At 36.7% G+C, this 14637-nt stretch overlaps 1 protein-coding gene across 1 annotated transcript in view; it reads right to left on the reverse strand.

Annotated features, from left to right (window-relative positions):
• The window catches only part of AP3B1 (adaptor related protein complex 3 subunit beta 1), a 242885-nt gene that overhangs the window by 198581 nt on the left and 29667 nt on the right, over positions 1-14637 (reverse strand). The gene's annotated exons all lie outside the window — the stretch shown is intronic.

Genomic DNA, 14637 nt, shown 5'->3' on the forward strand with positions numbered 1-14637 from the left:
CTCGCTGCTGGCTCCGCCCCTCTTACCGTCCCCGTTGAACGGTTAGATGTAGTCGGACTTCCGTAAAATTCAATTTTCTGTCCTTTGGTTGTGTCTTTGTTTCTCCAAACCTTTGTTGTATTCAAACTTGGTTGTGGGAGAAGGCACAGTGTTTCCACCTATGCCTCCATCTTGGCGGAAGTTAAAATTAATTTTAAAAGCATACATGTTATGCTTCACATATTCACAACTATAAACTACTTTTGCCCCACCATGGATATTATAGGATAATGAATGGTAACAGAAAAAGCTTGTGAAATAAGAATTTTAATAACCCAATCTGTAACAGTAACATTCTATCAAGGTGTTCTTCCTTTCAAGGGGGAGAAAAGTCCCTGAGCAAAACTCACATAAGAATATTAAAATATTTTCCAAACTACAAAAATATTTTCAAAATGAGGGATACAAATAATACAATGAACCTGGGTTTTACCCACTGATTATATAGTAGGTTATGGTATGTTTCCTCATCTGTCAAAGGTGCTGAAGCTCCAAATCAGTTTCTATGGTAATATTCACATTCCAATATACATTACATGACACCTTCAGCTAACTATGAACATTGTATGGCAAAATTTCCAAAGGTTGGAAGTGTGTTTAGAAAACTGTTTTTAAAGGCAATTTAATAATTGTTTATAACAAAATTATGATAAACAGAAAAAGTAAATGAATTTAAGTTGAAATTCACCACCTGCCTACTTCTGGCACTGCTCATAGCCCTTCTCTCCCTTCTCAAGTATCTTCAAATACCACTCCCTGACTGACTTCCTCACATATCAGCTCAGTGCATGCCAAAGAGTTTACAGAATCTTCAAAGAGCATAGGAAATGGGTGGAACTTCTTACAAATTGCTGGAATTGATGCTGAAAAGGAAAATCAGTGCTACAGTGGGCCACGTTTTATATCATGCTAACCAATCTGGACTACTTTAAAGACAACTGCCCTGGCCTCCTTCCCAGGCACTCCAATTTCCTATGACACAGCAGAGTTTTGAGGTCCTACGCCACCCTTTTGCTCCCTCTGAACCTACTCCACTTTGTTTAAAATTCTTTCAGTGTGGCATTCCAAATTAGAAATTAAGGTTAAGCAGAACACACTAGTTAAGACTTTGTTCCAGGTTAGGTACTTCCAGTGATACAACTCATTCATAATTACAGTAATACACCTTCTCCAAAAGTATGTCTCGCTAAATCACTACACTCGAATAATTGTCCTGTGAGTTTTCTTCCTTTGAAAGATAAGCAAGATTTTACATTTACCCATAGAAATGTTCAACAACCTAAATTCAATTCATCAAAGCATCCTAACATAATTTTAGACCTTCATTTGCAATCTGACTTATTTTGCTGCTCTTTAGAATTTCATGAGCACAATCAAAAACTTAATAAGCACACTTTCTAAATCATCATTATTAATAAATGCTAAATACACTACCTTAAGTGGATATCAATCCATGCCTGAATACTGTATGACAGGGGTGTAGGTAAAAGTAACAAAAAATTAATTTCCGATTACTCTTCAGTGTTAAATGAATCCACAAAATTGTAAAAATGAAATCTACAATCCTTAACTCAAGACTCAATACAGTTCAAAATCTGGCCCAAAATTTCTTCTAGTCAAACAGAAAATCCCAAAAAATATCTTTTACATTTTTTCTCAATCTTCACTCAGATTATCACTCTACATTGCCCCAAGTTCCACTAATCAAAATCTCCCCCCCCAAGCAAAAATAAAACATTAAATGTCCATCAACAGGTGAAGAGTAAAATAAATACAGTACCATCCACACAACACTACACTTTCAGCCACTATATAGAATTAAACAAATCTTACATATTGAAAATATGTCCTTGTAAAATTTGTAAAAGTGCAAAATAGTATGCATTGTATCTCACTTCTGTATTTTTTCACTTCTGTGTTAATAAAAAATAAAAAGTAGGTAGTACACACATACAGTGTTTTATCAATCTAAGATAGACCAGATATACCGTTATATTATAAATCACAAAGAAAGGAACAACAAAAAAAAACCTCTGCCAATTATAGGTCACTATCAATTGTTAAGGTAAGTCCCAACTGCAGTATCAAAATAAAAAACAAATGTCTTAGAATGGACATAATATGGTAATAACATCAAATATTTACACATAGCACTCTGTGCTAGGCACTGTTCTAAATGTTTTACTTAGATTACTTCATTTTATATTCACTACTCAATGAACATGTCTTATTATTCCTATTTCACAAAGAAACTGAAGCACAGAGAGCATTAAGTAACTTCACCAAAATAGCACTTTTATTAAATAAAGATCCAGGATTCAAATCAGGTAAGTGTAAAAGTAAATCAAACAGTAAAATATTAATAGTAATTATCTCTGGGTGCTGGTATTAATCAGTGAACTTTTTTACATCTTTACATTTTTCTGTATTATTTAATTTTTAATATGAATATTAATGTTGTGTTCACACAAAACAAGATATTTTCTTTTTAGGGTTGAATCTCATCTTTCTAGACATCCTCCAAAACAAAAAAATAGTATTTTCTGATTATAAAACTATCTTAAACAGTTTTATTATTTAAAAAGTCTCAAATTGAAAATATTTTGTGGATCCCTAGGAAGACAGTTTTTTTCTGCAGTGTTAGCAACATACAACCATCAGAATTGTTTTAAACCTGCTCAATCAACAAAATACTCAGCTACATGAACAAACTTTTGCAAGTCAACCAATTTGTGATGATAGCCCTTAGTTTCTGAGCATTAGCCAATCAGGAAAAACTCACTCCAAAACAACATCTCTGAGTGCCAATCAATCAATGGCAGTCTCACCCAGATGACCTCACATCTACATATGATACCAACCCACGTAGGCTCCTGAAAGTCCATAAAAATTTTTTTGTTGTTAGTTTTTATGAACACTTTAAATGATCACTTGGAACCAATGATCTTACACAAAAATACAAATGGGTACCAAAACTATGTGTATATAAGTATATAAGATGGCAACCAAATGATCCAAAATATACCAGTGTTTTAGATTTTTTAATAGAAATACAAATTCTAAAACTTATTTAATTACAGTTTAAGAAGCACTCATCTAATTGTTTGAGGTATAAATAATTTTCTTTTTTAAAAATATATTTTATTGATTATACTATTACAGTTGTTCTATTCCCCCCTTCATTCCCCTCCACCCGCACACTCCCTTCCCCACCATTCTCCCCCTCTTAGTTTATAACCACGTGTCTCAAGTTCTTTAGATTCTATATTTCCCCCACTATTCTCACCCTCCCCCTATCTATTTTCTACCTACTGTCTATGCTATTTTCTGTACCTTCACCCCCCTTCTCCTCCTCCCACTCCCCTGTTGCTAACCCTCCATGTGTTCTTCATTTCTATGGTTCCACTTCTGATCTAGCTGTCCTCTAGGTTTGCTTTTGTTTTAGGTGTGGTTGTTAATAACTGTGTGTTTGCTGTCCTTTCACTGTTCATCTTTTTCATCTTCTTTTTCTTATATAAGTCCCTTTAGCATTTCATATAATAAGGGCTTGGTGATGATGAACTCCTTGAACTTGACCTTATCTGAGAAGAACTTTATCTGTCCTTCCATTCTAAATGAAAGCTTTGCTGGATAAAGCAATCTTGGCTGCAAGTCTTTGGATTTCATGACTTGGAATACTTCTTTCCAGCCCCTTCTTGCCTGTAAGGTCTCTTTTGAGAAATCTGCTGACAGTCTGATGGGTACTCCTTTGTAGGTGACTGTCCCCTTATCTCTTGCTGCTTCTAGGATTCTCTCCTTCATTTTAGTCTTGGATAATGTCATTATGATGTGCCTTGGTGTGTTCCTTCTTGGGTCCAACTTCTTTGAGATTCTCTGAGCTTCCTGGATTTCCTGGAAGTCTATTTCCTTTGCCAGACTGGGGAAGTTCTCCTTTATTATTTGTTCAAATACGTTTTCCACTCGTGGCTGTTTCTTTCCCCCTTCTGGTACCTCTATAATCCGGATGTTGGAATGTTTAAAGATGTCCTGGAGGTTCTTAAGCCTCTCCTCATTTTTTTGAATTCTCATTTCTTCATTCCTTTCTGGTTGGATGTTTGGTTCTTCCTTCTGGTCCATTCCATTGATTTGAGTCCGAGTTTCCTTTCCATCACTATTGGTTTCCTGTGCATCTCCCTTCATTTCAATTAGTTTAGCCTTCATATGTTCCTCTAATTTGTGACTATAATCAACCAGTTCTGTGAGCATTCTGATAAACAGTGTCTTGAATTGTGCTTCTGAGAGGCTGGCAATTTCTCAGTCGCTTAGAGTTATTGGCTCTGGGACTTTGAGTTCTTGTGCCATCTTTCGGGTTGTTCGTGCCTGTTCCATAGCAGGATCAGAGCCCTAAAGTGTTCACTAGAACAGGGCAACTCAGTCACTGGGTTGTGATGCTGTATGTGGGGGCGGGGTCAACAAGGAACAATGGCGGCCTGTCTGCCATCTCCTGCCTCGGCCCCCACAGGTGGGGCAGCTGCCACCACCACCGGGCCCATGTGTTTCATTCCCCTGCACGCGAGTGTGCCACCGCCATCAGCCCTCGCCCCCTGGGGCCTGCGTGGTCCGTCTCACTGTGCGCGAATGTGCGACTGCACTCAGTCTGCCCCGCACCCTGACTGGGACCAAGCCACTTGCGCGCCTAGGTCTGAGGATCTCTCCTGCCTGACCCTGCTCCACTGCTGGCTCCACCCCTCTTACTGTCCCCGTTGAACGGTTAGTGGTTGTCGGACTTCCGTATAATTCAATTTTCTGTTTTGTGGCTGTGTCTTTGTTCTCCAAACCTTTGTTGTATTCAAACTTGATTGTGGGAGAGGGCACAGTGTTTCCACCTATGCCTCCATCTTGGCGGAAGTCTGTTTGAGGTATAAATAATTTTCTCCCCAACAGATTTTAAAGTTCCTGAGGTTACAACGATGCCAAAAAGCAATTAACATTTTCAGTTTAACTGGGCATTATTTCCAGTACCTATCACATGCCTGGCATATAGTAAGAACTCAGTAATTATCAGCTGAATGAAATATCACAGCCCAATGGTAGGCTGAAAAAAGTTAAGAAATTTCTCATTAGATTGCTACATCTATGATCTAACTTACCACCAATGATTATAACCCATGTCTACGTAGATGTCTAGAAGGACATCAACATACTACAAAGAAATGATATGTATTTCAAAGGTTGCCTCAAAAGTCTTTAACTTGTGGAGTTTTAAAAAAGTAATCATATAGAATATTCTTTCTCCTTCCTAATTACATTCAGATCTCAGTCTACAGTACTCTGAAAAGTTCTGAAAGAAGAAGTTTAAGTCCATCCATCCCTTCATCGTTTTCTTAGTAACACCTTTATTTACCAAGTAACTGTTATAACCAACTTATAAAGCTGAATTATAAACTCCAGAATATCCAGAAGTTTATATTGGCAATACTGAAACATTTAGATCCACAGCCGAGCTAGTAGGTATTGCTATAGTTACTCACGATTACAGAAGGATTTTTGTGACTATTACAGCAAAAAGCATAACAATATTAAATCACAGAAGGTTGCGAAACACTAAATTTGTTCTACTTCTGTTATAAGAATCAATCAATATTGACCACAAGAGGCCTATGCACTGACTGGCTGCAGGTGTGCAGAGAAAACCTACCTTCCCTGAAACCATTCTGTGATCAGAAATGGGAGCACTTAAAGCTCCGTGACTACACCATTTTCTGATCAGTTACTTTCATTCAATGCTACAACACTCCTTGCTGTACAGCTAATCATAGCAGGGCCCCAGTAGGCTGGAAGAACACAGGCAGATCTGTTTAATTAGCTTATCAATACTAGTACATCAAACTTCATGAGTTATTGACTAAACCTTTGATTATTTTTGTACTATAACCACTGATTGCTTACTAGGTCACATTTTGTATCATTTGACATCAAATGGGAGATGACGTATAGCTCAACTGTGTGTCTAAGGCAGCATGTACTTGTAAAAATGAAATTTTGTACTTGACAGCAATAAAACATCAATCAATCCTCTGAACATAAATTTTAAGAAGCTTGTGTCAGTTTTCCCACAACATTAGAGGATTATGCATGTTTCAAAAAACTAACAAGGTATTTCAAGAACAAAAGAAATTCAAATAACTAGACCAGTAACTATATTTATAGGGACATTTTGTTTCAAAATGTTAGGCAGTATACTAGAATCTGATTGTAAAGGAAAAAGATAACCAAATAGAAAATTACTACTATTTTAACTATCTGAAAGGTACAGACAGCTTTGAATTAACAATAACTAGTATGGAGTTTTCTGTTTATAACAAGAAGATTCCAAGTTCAAGGAGAACTAGTTAACTTACCACTGATATCTAAGGACCTGGTCATTTCTACTCATATTTAAAACAAAAAATTTATACCAATGTCAGATACCTCCCCAAAGGGCAGCTAATACCAGATTTTGATGAGAGGTCAGACTAAAGTAGAAAAGGAAGAAGGAATCATCAACAGGAAGAATGACTCTAAAAGGGGAACGGTCTAAGACTGGTTATGAAGACAAGCTACTTGGCTTTTGGCTCTTACTCTTCCATATACCAGCTGGATGACCGTGGTCAGATAATTTAACCTTTCTATCTTGTCCTCATAGACAAAATGGAATTATATCATAAAGCAATAACAAGAAGATAACTAAGATAACCCTCCCTCTCACAATGTCTGGAAATTAAAAACATACATCTAAATAATCCATGAGTCAGGAATTCTGACTAAGATGGAGGCATAGATAGATATACTATGCCTCTTTGCACAACCAAAAAAAAAGGACAACAAAAATTTTAAAAACAAAAAAAAAACAACCAGAACTGACAGAAAATTGAACTATGTGGAAGTCCTGCAACCAAGGAGTTAAAGAAGAAACATTCATCCATACTGTTAGGAGGGGCAGAGCTGGGCAGCCAAGGTGAAGAGGGTAAGGGGCAAGGCAGCATCTGATGGTCCCAGATTTGCATGAAGATAAAACGAGAGGAACAACAGGGGAGCCAGACAAATGGAGCAAGCCAGGGTTCAAGCACGGGAAAAGAATGCCTCAAAACCTCTGGCTGCAAAAACTGTGGGGGTTGCAAAAGCGGGAGAAATTCCCATCCTCACAGGAGAGTTCATCAGAGAGACCCACAGGGTCCTAGAACACACACAAGCCCCACCCAGGAATCAGCACCAGAAAGCCCAGTATGCTTGTGGGTAGCTGGGGAAGTGACTGAAAGCCAGCCAAGAGTACAGGAAGCAGCACTGTTCCCTCTCTGACCCTTCCCCCATAGTCAGCACTACAACACAACAACCTGGGTTGCTCCGTCCTGTCAAAGACCTAAGGCCTTGCCCCTCACTATATAACAGGTGTGCCAAGATAAAGAAATATGGCCCAAATGAAAGAACAGATCAAAACAGAAAAAGAGCTAAGTGACAAGGAGAGAGCCAACCTATCAGATGCAGAGCTCAAAACACTGGTAATCAGGATGCTCACAGAATTGAATGAGCTTGGTCACAAGATGAAGGAAGAAATGAAGGCTATGCAAAGTGAAATAAAGCAAAATATACAGGGAACCAACAGTGATGGGAAGAAAACAAACACTCACACCAATGATTTGAAACATAAGGAAGAAAGAAACATCCAACCATAACAGAATGAAGAAACAAGAATTCAGAACAATGAAGAGAGGCTTAGGAACCTCCGAGACAACTTTAAGTGCTCCAACATCCGAATCATAGTGCTGCCAGAAGAAGAACAAGAGCAAGAAGTTGAAAATGTATTTGAACAAATAATGAAAGACAACTTCCCCAATCTGGCAAAAGAAATAGACTTCCAGGAAGTCCAGGAAGCCCAGAGAGTCCCAAAGAAGGTAGACCCAAGGAGGAACACACCAAGGCAGGTCATAATTACATTACTGAAGATTAAAATGAAGGAGAGAATTCTAGAAGCAGAAAGAGATAAGGGGACAGTCACCTACAAAGGAGTTCCCATCAGACTGTCAGCTGATTTCTCAAAAGAGACCTTACAGGCAAGAAGGGGCCAGAAAGAAGTATTCCAAGTCATGAAAGGCAAGGACCTACATCCAAGATTGCTCTATGCAGCAAAGCTTTCATTTAGAATGGAAGGGCAGATAAAGTGCTTCCCATGTAAGATAAAGGAGTTCATCATAACCAAGCCCCTATTATACGAAACGTTAAAGGGACTTACCTAAGTTCCTTTACTGTTCAAAGCTATGAACAGTAAAGTGACAACAAACTCACAACTATCAACAACTGACCCTGAGAAAAAAACAAAAATAAAACAAACTAAGCAAACAGTCAGAACAGGAACAAAATCACAAAAATGGAGGTCACATGGAGGGTTATCAGTGGGAAGGTGGAGGGGGGAGAATGGCAGAAAAGGTACAGGGAATAAGAAGCATAAATGGTAGGGACAAAATATACAGGGGGAGGTCAATAACAGCAGAGGAAATGGAGAAGCTAAAGAACTTCTATGTACAACCCATGCACATGAACTAAGGTAGGGGAATGCTGGTGGGAGGAGAAGGGCAGGTTGGAGAGGAATAAAGGGAAGAAAAATATGGGACAACTGTAATACCATAATCAATAAAATATAGTAAAAAAAATGAGACCAATCCATGAGTCAAAAAATCATAAATAAAATATTTTATCTGAACAACAATGAAAATAAATTAAAATTTGGAAAAAGCAACTAAGGCAATGTTAATAGGAAAATACATAATATTAAAAGTTTTTATTAATAAAAAGATTTAATCTGAGCCCCAACTCAAAATATCAGAAAAAAAATGATAATACTCAAATCCTCAAAGTAGAAAGATGAAATATTCAAGATAAATACAACAGTTAATGATCATATCAAGAAGCGATGACACAGAAAACAGAAACAAGAAAATTGATAAAACCATAAGCCATTTTTTAAAGGTCAATAAAACTGAGAAAGCTCTAAATCAGTCAAGAAAAAATATTTTAAAATTATCAATATCAGGAATGAAAGAGGAAACATCACTGGGGAAGATACAGATATTAAAAGGATACTAAGGGAATGTTAACAACATAATGCAAATAAGGTGACAACCTAGATGAAGCATATAAATTTCTTGAATGACAAATTACTAACTCACAGCCAAGTAGAAATAGAAAATCTAAATAGTCCTGTGTTGAGGGTCCACAAGACCATCTAAAGGCTTGAAGATTCACTGGAAGAACTCAAAAGGCTCAGACAGTTGTTATATTCAGGGTTATACTTCATTACAGCAAAAGTAAAATAAGCAAAAAGGAAAGGCATATGGGGTAAAGTCCAGAGGAAACCAGGCACTAGTTTCCAAGATTCCTCCTGCCAGTAGAGTCACATTAAAAGCTGCTGAACTCCTTCCCCAAAAATGTGCAACCGTAGGTACAAAGAGCTGCCAGTCAGTAGAACTTACTAAGACAGATGTGACCAGGCTTTTTATTAGAGATCAGTCATGTAGGTGCTGTATGCCTAGCCTACATCCATGGTCATCAGTATGCACGACATTAGTAACTAAAGCTCCTGACCAAGTAAATTTTTACTGTAAAGCACGTGTTAAGTACAAACAATTCACCAAGCTGGTATACCATGGCTCAAGACCCAACACATGAAATACTCATCAGACAGAATGGCCCACGAGCTCAGTTTGCAAGAATCAACCAAGGGTCAGTCATAAAAACAGACCTTTCTTGGGAATGTACAACTTTGCTTTGAACAACCCAAGCTGGCTGTTTCCCAGACAGGCCTATACCGAGTAGGGCCCGTACCAAGTAGGTATAGGCCTGTCTGAGAAAATTTTAATTTTAATTTTCAAAATTTTAATTCAAAATTTTTATTTGAATTCAAAATTAAAAACCTTTCTATAAATTAAACTCTCATGTCCAGATGACTACAAGTAAAAATAAAACAATAATCAACTAGAATAAAATACCAATTCTACACATACCCTTTGAGGCAACAAAGGAGAAACACCTCCCAACTCATTTATAAAGCTGGTGTTAACCAGATTACCCTGGTATCAAAACCAAAACCCTTGCAAGAAAAAGAAAAAAATTATTCAATAACATACAGATGCAAAACTCCTTAACAAAACTTAGTAAATCATTCTAACAATATGTTAAATGGTTAATACAACAAAGCCATGAGAGATTTATCCCCAAAATCGAAAGGCTTAATAACTCAAAATCAAATTCAATTACCCACCATATGAGGAGAATAGAGAAAAACTGTATCATAATTTTGATAGTTATAGAAAAAGCACCTGACTAAATTCAAATCTCATTATAAAAACTCTCGGCACACTAAGGATGGACAATTTCCTCAACATGATTACAGGCAGCTGCCTACAGCTATCATCACAATGGTAAAAGACTCAATGCTTTCTATGTCAGAAACAAGGCAAGAATTACCACTTTCATCATTCCTATGCAACATTGTAATGTGGGTGCACTCAATGCCATATGACAAGAAAAAGACATAGAATAGAAAAGTAAAATTATATTTCTACATAATATGATCATTTATGTAGCAAAGCCTAAGAAATCTATAAAATAGATATCAGTACTAATAAGTAAATTTATCAACTACAGAATCTGTATGCTAGCAATGACCAATTGGGAAAAGAAATTTCAAAGATGACACCATTTGAAAAAGCCTTTGAAACTACTAAAAACTAAATTTAACAATATGTGCAAAGTTTGTATACCAACAACTACAAAACTGCAAAAGGAAATTACAGAAGCTTGTGTTCATGGACTGAAAGATTTAATATGGTGAAGACGGCAATTCTCCCCAAACTAATCTATAAATTCATTGCAAACAATATCCATCCCAAGAGACTTTTGAAGATACTGGGATGCTGATTTTAACACTCATGTAACAAGGTAAATGACCCAGATTAGCCAAAACAAGGCTGAAAACAGAACAATACTGGAGAGCTCATACTGCCTGACTTCAAGACTTACTATGAAACTACAGTACACAAAACAGTGTGGTACAGGCATAAGGATACACACATGTATCGGTGAAACAAAAGACTCAAGACTATAGTCACACTTACATGATCAAGAATTTTTCACATAAGTGGCACAGGAACTCAATGAAAAAAAGATATGGTCTTCTTCATAAATGACAGCAAAACAACTAAATATGTGGGAGGAAGTGAATCTCAAACTTTACCTCACGCCACACACACAATCTAATTTGAAATGCTGTGCAGTAAAGAGATCACATGCAAAGCCAGAGACTGCTTTCTCTACAGAGTCTGCTTACAAACTGGCCCCGGCTGGTATATGAGAATTTGATTTTCAGGGGCATCCCCTCATTCCCTAACTAATAAGTATGGTTTACACACAGACAATACGGTTTGCACTAAACATGTGCTCTCCTTCTGGGAGTCTGGAATTCAGGAGTTAATCTCTAAATGAAAAGCCCCCAGTGAAAAAGCTGGGTACTAAGTCTCTAATGAGCTTCCCTAGTAGACAACACCTCATACATTTTGATAAAACTGAAGATGGAAGAGTTGCTTGTCGCTGGGAAAAGCACTAGGACAAGATTCTTGGTGGATTGCACCTGGTTTCCTCCAGACTTTGCCCCATGCACCGTCTTTAGTACCAGATTTTGTTATGTATTTTTCTTTAATAAATCATAACTGTGTGTGACTAAATTCTGATTCATAGGGAAGCTCCCTAGCAAATCACTGAATATGTGGGTCATCATGGGAACCCCACTGCGATGTGGATCATCAGCCTAAATGTCACAAAGAAAGTTATTCAACTTTTAGGGCCAGGAGAAATCTTTATGACATTAGATTAGGCAAAAATTTCTCACATATGTCACAAAATAGCCTGAATTATAACTGAAGAATCAATAAAATGGACTTTATCAAAATCAAATGCTTGTTTTTTAAAAGGAAAGGCACCGACAGGGGAAAATATATAATAGTAAACAACTGACACACAGCTTTTATCAGAATATATAAAAAATGTCTATACTTAAAAAGACAAAAATTAAAAGAGGCTCAAGACTGAAATAAATATTTTAGAAAAGATATATGACTGACCCTCAAAATCATGAAAAAATGCTGAGAATCACTAAATACCCAGAAAATGCAATTAAAGGCACAATGAAGCTACCATAAAATCTTACAAGATCAAGTGTTGGAAGGAATATGAACCAACTGGAACTCTCATACACTGCTGGTTAGAATGCACACAACCACTTTGGCAAACTATATAGTATTGCAGTTATTTCCTAAAAATTAAATATATACTTCCAGAAAATACAACAAATCTATTCTCAGATAGTTAACAAGAAAAATTAAAATATATGCCCACACATCACGTTTAATTCAATCCAATTATATTTCAACTGATAAAGAAATTGTGAAATATCCAGATTACGGCAAAAAGAAACAAAATGTTAATACACGAAACAGCATAGATGAACCTTAGTTTCCTAAGTAAAAGAAGTCAAACACAAGATTTCACACTGTATGATTCGGTATGTAAGAAATTCTAGAACAACAAAATCACAGTGACAGAAAGCAGGTAACACCACACACAAAAATAACTCAAAATGGATCATAGCCCTATACATAAAAGCTAAAACTATAAAATTCTTAAGAAAAAGACAAATATAATCTTCATGACCCTGGATTTAACATCAGTTTCTTAGGACACCTAATGCATCCAGCAAACAAAGAAAAAATAGACAAACTGGGATTCATCAAAATTAAAAATGTCTTTCAAAGGACAGTATCAAAAAAATAAAAGAGAACCTACAGAATGGGAGAAAATATTTGCAAATCATATATCAAAGTCTAACATTCAGAAATATAAAGAACTCTTGCAAATAAACAATAAAAAGACAAACAAACCAATTATAAAATGGCGATATGATATGATTAAACATTTTTCCAAAAATGTAAATTTGGCCAATGGATGCGCAATAGTTTTTTATTAGGTAAATGAGAATCGAAATTTCAAAAGTGAGAATGAGATGGATACCACATCACAGTCTGCAGAATGTCTATACTCTAAAAGACAAACAATAACTTAAAAAAAAGAAAAACAAAGAGTGTTGGTGAGGATTCGGAAAAAAGAGAACTTACATACATTGCTGATGGGAATGAGAGACGGGACCTGCAGTGGAAAGCAACTTGGCAGTTCCTCACAAAGTTAAACACAGAGTTACCATGTGACCCAGCAATATCACTCCAAAGTACACACCCAAGAGAAATGAGCACCATGCCCACACAAAAACTTGTCCAGGATGTTTACAGTGGCATTATTCAGCATTATTCATACGCAGCAGAGCCAAAAAGTGGAAATAATTCAAATATCAGTCAGCTGATAAATGAATAAACAAAGTGCAGGATATCCATACAATGGAATATTTTGAGCAATAAAGAAAAATAAATACATAATATTACTCAGCAACAAGGAGGAATGATTAAGAAGGATAAATACTACAACATGATAAACCCTGGAAACATTAAGTGAAAGAAGCCAGACACAAAGCCACCTGTTATCTAACTTCATTTGTACGAGATGTCCAGCACGGGCACATCCGTCAGGACAGAAAGTAGAGAAATGATTGCCCAGGGCTGGGGGACAGGGAGTGACTGCTAATAAACGCCTTTTTGAGGTGATAAAGATGTGGAATTAGATGGTGTGATTGTTGCACAATTCATTGAATTGTGTACTTAAAAAGTAAGAAGTTTATCACATGTTAATTATATTTCATGTATTTTAAAAAAATGATTGACTCCACAGCAAAAATAATAACCATACAGTTAGGGTATTTTAGCATATTTAGAAGTAAAATGCATAATAATATGGGGAAAAATAGGAAGGTACAAATGAAAATTTGTCATAAGGTTTTCAAAGTATATGAGAGTAGTACAGCAGTTTCCCCTTGTCCACAGCTTCAATTTCCCCAGTCAACCATGGTCTGAGATCATTATGGAAAATCCCAGAAATTAGCAATCCATAATTTTTAAACTGCGAGCTGTCTGAGCAGTGTAATGAAATCTCGCACCGACCCCCTCCATCCTGACCAGGACGTGAAATCACCCCTTCATCCGGTGTAGCCACACTACATAGCTACCCACCCCTGAGTCACTTAGTCGCCGTCTCAGTTACCAGACTGACTGTTGAAATATCAACAACAGTGACTGTGCTCAAGTAACCTTTATTTCACTCAATAATGGTCTGGACCAAAGCCACTCACACACCTTTTTCTTACAGTACATTGTTGTAATTGTTCTATTATACATATTATTAGTTATTGTAGTTAATCTCTTACTGTGCCTAATTAAACTTCATCATAGGTATGTATGTATGCACGGGAAAAAACATGGTGCATACAGGTCTTGGTACTATCTGTGGCGTCATGCAACCAACCACTGGGAGTCTTGAAACACATCCCCCGAGGATAAGGAGGGACTAGTGTACAATGATATTTGAAAGCAGATTGTGATAACTTAAAGATGTATATTCTAAGTCCTGATGGTAGACTGTAATAAG

The sequence above is a fragment of the Sturnira hondurensis genome, unplaced genomic scaffold (genome assembly GCF_014824575.4).
Source record: "Sturnira hondurensis isolate 20B ecotype Veracruz unplaced genomic scaffold, ASM1482457v3 Scaffold0021354, whole genome shotgun sequence".
Classification (NCBI taxonomy): domain Eukaryota; kingdom Metazoa; phylum Chordata; class Mammalia; order Chiroptera; family Phyllostomidae; genus Sturnira; species Sturnira hondurensis.